The sequence below is a fragment of the Triticum dicoccoides genome, chromosome 7B, assembly GCF_002162155.2.
Source record: "Triticum dicoccoides isolate Atlit2015 ecotype Zavitan chromosome 7B, WEW_v2.0, whole genome shotgun sequence".
Lineage (NCBI taxonomy): Eukaryota > Viridiplantae > Streptophyta > Magnoliopsida > Poales > Poaceae > Triticum > Triticum dicoccoides.
The window spans coordinates 510935418-510945441 of NC_041393.1; positions in this window are offsets into that span (position 1 = coordinate 510935418).

Sequence of the window (10024 nt, forward strand, 5' to 3'; positions counted from 1 at the left end):
GATGATCCACTACTTCATCTGTGAAGCATAGTGGGTGTGCGGCGCCTCTGTACTGGGCTATATCACGACGTAGCTCATATGAGCCTTGCCTGCCGTGTTCGGCCTGGCCGTATTTGTCATATCCGGCGTGATGGTTATCATCACGTGTCGTGGGGCGCCCACGCGATCCGTAGATCGATCTTGTTTGCCTTGCCTTGTCCTCCAATATGTCTCGCAGGTCTGGCGTGTTTCCCCGTGCCTTGGTACTTTTTGAGCGGCGTCGAGGTGCGGCTTGAGTTGATGGCCGAGAGGCTCGCGGCCACGAGGTGGCAGGTCGGCCGCGTCATACACTGGTGATGTAGGTTTAGTTGCTTCCTCCTCTAATTGGGGTAGCAGCCTGCGCTTTGGGTAGCTCTTGGAGGGGCGTTTGAGTTTATACTCTTCGGCAGCGAGGACTTCGGTCCATATGTCGGCTAGTAGGTCTTGGTCAGCTATAAGTTGCTGCTGTTTTTTCTTGAGGCTGCTTGCCGTGCCATAAGTCTGCGTTTGAAACGCTCTTGTTCGACGGGATCCTCAGGAACGACAAATTCGTCATCGTCGAGGCTTGCTTCGTCTTCGGAGGAAGGCATGTAATTATCGTCCTCGACCTCTCTGTCTGCCGCTCTCTCATGAGGGCTGGCTTCTCCATCCTCTTGCGCTGAATCCTGCGGGAGGGGGTTGTCTTCGTCGCTGTCCGGAGTGTTATTGCCTCCGGTGCTGGAATCGCCGTTTTTGCTTTGGCGGGATTTAGAGCGGCGCCGCTGACGCCGACGCTTAGGCTGTTTCTTGGAGGGGTCATCCTCCGTTTTTCCATCGCCATTCCCTTCTTTTGGGGTGTCCACCATGTATATGTCATATGACGAGGTGGCTTTCCAGTGCCCTATAGGCGCTGGTTCTTGGTCGTCTCCTTCATCGGCATCCATACCATCGATGTCTTCGGAGTCGAAGTCGAGCATGTCGGCTAAATCATCGATAGTGGCTACAAAGTGGGTGGTGGGTGGGCTTTGAATTTCTTAGTCGTCCGCATCCCAACCTTGTTGACCATAGTCCGGCCAGGGCTCTCCTGATAAAGAGAGAGACTTTAGTGAATTCAGGATGTCGCCAAAGGGCGAGTGCTGAAAGATGTTCGCGGCGGTGAACTCCATGATCGGAGCCCAATTGGGTTCGATCGGAAGGGGTGCGGAAGATTCGAAGTCCGGAAAGGAGTCCGACACCTTGGAGTCACGAGCTTCGCAAAGGACAAGGCTGGTATTCGGCTCAATCGCCGTAGAGATTGCAGCCCCCGAGGCGGTGTCCAACCATCCGTCCTCGATTGGCGCAGTCGGCTCTGAGCTAAGGGTCGGAGCGGACACCTGAGCGGCCTTCTGGACACTGTCCGGCGGCAGAGCTAGATCATGTCCATCATGATAGTGCGGCGCGCTCGGCTGTGGCTCGAATCCATCGAAGATCAAGTCTCCGCGGATGTCAGCCGTGTAGTTCAAACTTCCAAATCTGACCTGATGGCCAGGGGCGTAGCTTTTGATCTGCTCCAGATGGCCAAGCGAATTGGCCCGCAGTGCAAAGCCGCCGAATACGAAGATCTGTCCAGGGAGAAAAGTCTCACCCTGGACCGCATCGTTGTTGATGATCGGAGGAGCCATCGGGCCTAAAGGTGACGACACAGAGGAACTCTCAATGAAAGCACCAATGTCGGTGTCAAAACCGGCGGATCTCAGGTAGGGCGTCCCGAACTGTGCGTCTAGGCAGATGGTAACAGGAGACAAGGGACACGATGTTTTTACCCAGGTTCGGGCCCTCTCGATGGAGGTAAAACCCTACTCCTGCTTGATTAATATTGATGATATGGGTAGTACAAGAGTAGATCTACCACGAGATCAGAGAGGCTAAACCCTAGAAGCTAGCCTATGGTATGATTGTTCTTCGTCCTACGGACTAAAACCCTCCGGTTTATATAGACATCGGAGAGGGTTAGGGTTATACAGAGTCGGTTACAATGGGAGGAGATCTACATATCATATCGCCAAGCTTGCCTTCCATGCCAAGGAAAGTCCCATCCGGACACGGGACGAAGTCTTCAATCTTGTATCTTCATAGTCCGGGAGTCCGGCCAAAGGTCATAGTCCGGCCATCCGGACACCCCGTAATTCGGGACTCCCTCAGGGGCACCGGAACCTTCGCAGGGAACTTGTGTGTTCAATAGGCCCCCCCATGGTATATATAGGTAGGAGGGAGGGAGGCCGAGTTGGAGAAGGGGCTCCCTCCCCTAGGGCGGCGACCAAAGGTGGGGCCCCTCCTCCAACCCTAGCCGCACCGTCCACTTGTTGGGAATGCAAGGAGGGGAGGGCGCCACCTACATGAGACTTTAGACCCATGTGTCTGCCCTCACTGGCGGAGCTATGTGTTAGAAAAAAAAGGCCATGGCCTACCCAACTTATAACAAATACAATGGAGGACTGCCAGTAATCTAAACTGTGAGAGAAAGAAATAGTGGGTTTTCTTTGTAGCTCCGCCATTGGCTGCCCCCTAGGCCTATCCTATAAGGACAACTCATGGCACCTATAATTACTCCGTGCCGGGAGGGGGGGGGGGAAACGCTTATGGTTTTCCTGAAACACTTTTGGTTCTCTCTTGAAATAATTTCCTTTATCTCCAAAACTTTTTGGGTGATATACTCCAATACTCCTAACTCAATTACCACTCAATAGATCAAAGATTCTTAGGTGCGTGACTCTACAGGTTCGGTGAAATATAGACATGACCAAAAGACCTTTCGGTCAATGATCAATAGTGGAACCATGGACATCCATATCGACCCCTATACTCACATGAATGTTTATCGAGTGAAGTTGTAGCTCTCATATGTTATTCCTTTTGCTTCACGATACTTACACAACTCGAGGTGAAATATATTAGTGTCCCTCGTGAGACAAACTCATGCTCACTATACAGGTCTCATCGTCATCGGTTTGTTCTCTTTTCTCGTTCTTGTGTTACGGCATCCCCGTGATCAATTCACGTTGTGTCTGGCCAGAACATGACGGATGCCGTCAAACCAAGAGTTCCCTAAGAATATGTGTCCATCGTCGGAGGAGCAAATTCCAGCCTCGAGTTATCTAGTCTCTCACCTTAAGTTTACGATGAACCCATAAGTTTCCATTGTGATCACCCTGTTACAGATGATGTTTGAGCAACCCCAAAGTTCACCGTCTGATATGGAGTGACTCGATACTCTCTTGGTCTAAGGAATCATACATATGTTAACTTTCTGTGTCATGAACTATAGACCTTTGACCGATTCATCTCTAAGTATAACATATAACTTGGGCCAATTCAACACGAGTGTTCTGCCAACATCGTGCTCTCAAATATCATTGGCATTACAGTCATGCCCCATGGCCAGGAAAACATAATTATCAATGAACACATGTGTAAGACAATAAGTTTTGGGGAACCAGCACAACCCTCTAGGGGTGGCTTATCTCATTATATATAATGGTTGTGTTACAATATGTACAATATACGTACATAGGTACAGAAGCTATACATAGTCTAACACCCTCCCTCAATCTTAGCCACTTTCTAAAGAACTGAGAAGGGTAAGATTGCGCCTACAAGCCTCAAACTGTGGCAGCGGTAAAGGCTTAGTGAAGATGTCTGCAAGTTGATCCTTCGATGAGATAAACTTGATCTGGAGTTGCTTCTGTGATACACGTTCCCGTATAAAGTGATAGTCAACTTCAATGTGTTTCATTCGGGCATGAAATACTGGATTTGCAGAAAGGTATGTAGCACCGATGTTATCACACCAAAGAATAGGAGGTTGTGGTTGAGACAAACCCAACTCCTGAAGCAAAGACTGCACCCAAATAATCTCTGCAGTAGCATTAGCCACAGCCTTGTACTCAGCTTCAGTACTGCTACGTGACACAGTAGCCTGTTTCCGAGCACTCCAGGTGATCAAATTAGAGCCAAAGAATACTGCATAACCCCCCGTGGATCGCCTATCATCGAGGCTACTAGCCCAATCTGCATCAGAGAAGGCCGAAAGGACCCGAGAGGAAGTCGGCCGAATATGCATACCAAACGTCAGGGTGAACTGAACATAACGAAGAATGCGTTTAACAGCAGCCCAATGAGTATCTCTGGGAGCCTGAAGATACTGACAAACCCTGTTAACAGCATAAGAGATATCTGGTCTCGTGATCGTCAAGTATTGAAGTCCACCAACAATGCTCCTGTACTCTGTGGCATCCGCAGGAGACAAAAGCTCACCATCAACAGCTGTTATCTTGTCGGTAGACGACATGGGTGTGGTGGTCGGTTTGCACTTCAGCATGCCAGCTCTTTGTAACAACTCCAAGGAGTACTTCTTCTGCGTAAGGACAAGACCAGTAGCACGAGAAGTGACCTCAACTCCAAGAAAGTAGTGAAGCTTCCCAAGATCTTTGACCGCAAAATCAGCACCAAGAGAGCAGACAAGAGCATCAGCAGCATACTGAGAAGAGCTGACAAGGATAATATCATCGACATATACCAAAAGATACATAGTGACTTCTGGCTTCTGTAGAAGAAATAACGAAGTGTCAGCAGTAGACGGCACAAACCCATGAGCACGAAGGGCAGAGGCAAGGCGGGCATGCCAGGCACGAGGAGCTTGCTTCAAACCATATAGTGCTTTGGAAAGACGACAGATATAGTCAGGACGATCAGGATCAGAGAAACCAGGCGGCTGTTTCATATAAACCTCTTCCTCCAAAAATCCATGTAGAAAAGCATTTTGCACATCAAGTTGACGAAGTGACCAACCACGAGAAACAACAATGGAGAGAAGAAGCCGAATAGTGGTAGGCTTGACGACAGGACTGAAGGTGTCCTCATAGTCAAGACCATGACGCTGCCGAAAACCGCGAGCAACAAGTCGCGCTTTGTAACGCTCAATAGATCCATCCGAATGCTTCTTCACTTTGAATACCCATTTTGAGTCAATAACATTTACCCGTGGTGGTGGAGGAACGAGAGTCCATGTCTTGTTACGAAGAAGAGCATGAAACTCCTGCTCCATAGCCTCTCGCCAATGTGGAATGCGCAGGGCAGCCTGATATGAGCGAGGCTCAGAAGATGGATCCGCAACAGCAGCAGCCAAACAAGCAGCCAACCAAGCAACCGTACCATCCTTACGTTCCTTAGGTTTGAAAATGCCACTGCGACTGCGTGTATGTGGTCGGGACACAGGAACCACCGAGGTCGACGGAGCAGCCTGCAATGGGCTGGAGGACGGCGACATTGACGAGTCAGCCGGTGACGAGGAGCCAGTCACGGTAGCCTCGGACTCGGTTGGCGAAGAAGGCCGACCCACCGGCGAAACCGGCAGATCAGACGAAGCAGCTGGCGACTCCGGCATCACAGACCGGGCCGATGGCGAGCTCGGCATAGTGGGCCGTGGCGCGGCCGGTGTCGCGGGCCGATCCGCTGATGAAGGCGACGTGAGGACCCGAGCCGCGGGCGAAGACGGCGTGACGGGCCGAGCCACAGGCGAAGACGGCGTGACGGGCCGAGCCGCGGGCGACTCGGCGGCTGCTGGCGAAACGGACCGAGCAGTGGGGATGCTCGGCGCGACGGGCTCGTCGGGTGACCATGCATGGGCACGCGAATCAATGCCATGCAACATAGGGCGATCGACGTGCCCACCAGAAGACGATGATGATGATGGTGAATCCTCCAACAGCTCCAAACGAGCTCCACGTCCGGTTCCTGCACCATGGTTAGGTAACAGCAAAGGAGAGTATGCAACATCATCAAATTGGTCAGAAGCAACAGAGGATGAATGCAGGGATGGTGGTTCGACAGTGGACACAGGAAGGTTGGCAAAGGGAAAAACATGCTCATCAAACACGACGTCCCGAGATATATAGACACGATTAGTGGGAACATGAAGACATTTGTAACCTTTATGAAGAGAGCTATAGCCAAGAAAAACACACTTCTTAGAACGAAACTCAAGCTTGCGCTTGTTATATGGACGAAGATGCGGCCAGCAAGCACACCCAAATACCTTGAGAAAGGTATAATCAGGTTGTTCATTAAGGAGAACCTCAATGGGAGTCTTCATGTTTAAAACACGAGTAGGAGTACGGTTGATGATAAAGCATGCAGTGGTGAAAGCATCACTCCAAAACCGAAACGGAACAGATGCATGGGCCAAAAGAGTAAGACCAGCTTCAACAATATGACGATGCTTACGTTCGACTGAACCATTCTGCTGATGTGTATGTGGACATGCTAAACGATGAGCTATCCCAAGCGACTGAAAGAAAGAGTTGAGGTTGCGATACTCGCCCCCCCCCCCCAGTCTGACTGGACATGAACAATTTTGTGCTTGAGAAGACGTTCAACATGTTTTTGAAACTGAACAAAAATATCAAACACATCAGATTTGCGTTTAATAAGGTAAAGCCAGGTAAAGCGACTATAAGCATCAACGAAACTGATATAGTAATTATGACCACTGACAGAAGTCTGAGCAGGACCCCATACATCTGAAAACACAAGTTCTAAAGGATGTTTCACCTCACGACTGGACTCCGAAAAAGGAAGTTGATGACTCTTCCCCTGCTGACAAGCATCACACACTGCTACATCTTTATTACTAGACAAACTAGGAAGCTCATGACGACACAAAATATGACGGACAATAGGTGTGGCCGGGTGACCAAGACGAGCATGCCACTATGACGGAGAGACCCGAACTCCACTGAAAACACAAGCGACACCAGGATGCTCCAGACGGTAGAGGCCCTGGCACAACCGCCCACTAAGAAGAATGTCCCTCGTGCCCCGATCCTTAATAAAAAGATCAAAAGGGTGAAATTCACAAAGCACATTATTATCACGTGTGAGTTTAGGAACTGAAAGAAGATTACGGGTCACAGATGGAACTCGAAGAACATTGCGAAGCTGAAGACTCCTATTGGCATGTCTAGTGAGAAGAGATGCTTGACCAATATGAGAGATGTGCATACCTGCTCCATTGGCGGTGTGGATCTTGTCGGAGCCATGATAGGGTTCACGAGTGTGAAGCTTCCCCATCTCGCTGGTTAGATGCTCTGCCGCCCCAGAGTCCATGTACCAGTGTGGATCGATGGAGTAGGACTGAGTGTGTCCCTGTTGCTTCTGCGGCGCGGGACGATCAGCCATGGCGACCTGACGGGCATTGTTGCGTGTATCTTTGCTGTCATTGCCAAGACCAAGGAAGCTTCGCTGGAAGCGCTTATGACACTTGGAGGCCCAGTGCCCATCGCGGCCACAAAGCTGACACACACGTGGACCGCCAGCCCCCGGTAAGGTCGCAGTAGGTGGGGGGGCCGAGGCGGGCGACGGTGGCAGCCCCAAGGGAGACCGGGGTGATGAAGAAGAACGGCCACCCTTGGTGGCGGCGTTGGCCGAGAGGGAGCCAGTGCCCCTGGTGCGGCGAGTCTCGACCCGTTGCTCAGTGAGAAGGAGCCGAGAGAAAACCTCGTGTGCCAGCATGGGTGTCGAGTTGCCCCGCTCGTTGATGATCTCGACTAAGGCATCATACTCCTCATCAAGACCATTGACAATAAACGAGTTGAACTCGGAGTCGGTGAGGGGCTGTCCAATGGAGGCCAATGTGTCGGCGAGGCCCTTGACCTTGTTGTAGAACTCAGTGGCAGTGGAGTCAAGCTTCTGACACTCTCCAAGCTGACGACGGAGTGCAGAGACACGAGCCTGGGATTGCGCTGCAAAGGTGCGCTCAAGGATGGTCCAGGCCTCATGAGACGTCTTCGCGAAGACAACAAGGCGGGCAACTGCCGGCGAGAGCGACCCCTGGATGGAGGAGAGGTTCGCCTGGTCCTGCCCCGTCCAGACGCGATGGGCCAGATTGTAGACCGGACCGTGCACGCTGTCTACCAGCGCGGGTGGGCAGGGAAGCGATCCGTCGACGTAGCCTAGCAGGTAGTGACTCCCCAAGAGCGGGAGAACCTGCGCACGCCAGAAGATGTAGTTGTCGGCGGAGAGCTTGATGGTGATGAGATGACCGAAGTGAAACGGCGGCGGCGAAGACGATCCCATCGAGGAGGCTGCCTGGGGTGCAAACACCATGGAGGCAGCCGGAGGCACCGAAGCCGATGCGGGAGGAGGCGGGACCGCAGCCAGGGCGGGCGCCGCAAAGCTCGCGGCCGGTGCGGACGCCGCAAGGCCCGCGGCCGAGGCGGACGCCGCCAACCCCGCCAGCGGGGCAGTGTGATCCGCTTGCGGCAGGAGCGGCGGGACGACGCCTGCGGAGTCCGCAGCGGACGGCGGCGCCGCGGTGTGGACCACGAGGTCACGCCCAAGCGAGGGCGCCGGCGGCGTGGAGAAGACGGAGCCGATGCTCCTTGTCCCGATCGGAGCCGGAACAGAGACGACATCGAGCGGGAGGTTGAGCAGAGCCGCAAGAGAGGCCGGGAGGAAGCCCGCAGCAGTGGAACCGGTGGTGGCGGCGCTCGACATGGCGGCGGCGCGATCGGTGGCGCGGCGGCGGCGGTGAAGGCGGTGGCGGCTGCGGCGGCGGTGCGGGTATTAGGGTTTAGAAGCGGAAGCGATCGTAACCTAGCGTGATACCATGTAAGACAATAAGTTTTGGGGAACCAGCACAACCCTCTAGGGGTGGCTTATCTCATTATATATAATGGTTGTGTTACAATATGTACAATATACGTACATAGGTACAGAAGCTATACATAGTCTAACAACATGAGCTAGTCCTAGAGGCAAGACTAGGAATCTTGTTTTACCGTTTATAACTATACACGTGGTCATGAGTTTTCCTCGGAATCGCATATTCAAGAGCCATAGCGGTTATAGCATAGAATATAAACATTAATTATAAACTTAGAAATAAATAATACTAAAATATTATTGCTTCTAGGGCATATTTCCAACACAAACTACATGCCCTCCTTTTCCGAGCTAGGATCTTCGCCGCCAGCAATGCAGGGCCACGCGCTGTGCGTGGTAGCCGCGCTCCTCGGAAGTGATCTCCGGGAGGCTTTCGCGAGAGCATCTTGTATACATGACTTTCTCGTGCACCATGGTGAATAACTGATGGCAAGATCGAGCGCTAATGGGGACGCAATGGCAACGCGAACGAGAGTGGAAAAGAGGGAAATGTGGGTGGCTAGGATTTGGCCCTCCCTATCCAGATTTGAAAGCCGATGCTAGGCTCCTCGGGCAGCGCGTTAGCCGTTGTATCAAGAATGCAGACACGTGGACTGGTGAGCTTCCATGTAGACCGTTGTATGGATCTGAGTTGCTAGTGGGAGTGTGGGACGTAGCTGACACATTTGCACAACATCAGATCCGCCCCATGTAAGGGTCGGGTTTGAAGATGCAGACCAACGCGAACGCATGGGCAGAAGTGGGGGTCCGTTGGAAAAGGTTTTATGTTTGGGTTTTGTCTAGACTAGGTGAAACTTGTTCGGTTGGAGATGCTTTAATAATATACTCCCTCCGTCCTTTAAAAAGTGTACTTCCAACTTTGTTGAAAAGTCAATTTTTTATGTTTGATCGTATTTATACAATAATACATCAACATTTATGCCATTGAATTAGTAGCATTAGGGCATCTCCAGCCGCGCCCCAGGAAGGCCTCCCCATGCGACTTTTTCGCGCCGGCGCCGAAAAAACGGCCCAGTCGCGCCCCCAGGAGCCCGATTTTCGCCGGCTTGGGCCGAAAACAGCGCCGGCGGACCCAGCCCGAACCCGGCGCGCTGGGGGGCGCACGGGGGCGCCGGGGTGAACTGTTTTGGCGCGAAAAAGACGCGGGCCAGCCGCGTCAGCGACTCGGCGCCTCGTCTTCCCCCAACGGCCTCGGTTCCCGCGGGGAATCAATGGCAAGGCTGCCGCCGGCCAGCCTTACCATTGATTCCTCACGGGCGACGCTTCACGGGACGGCGTGCCGACGCCTCCCCTCCTGCGCACGCGTACACACGGGCGCGGGCCGGCT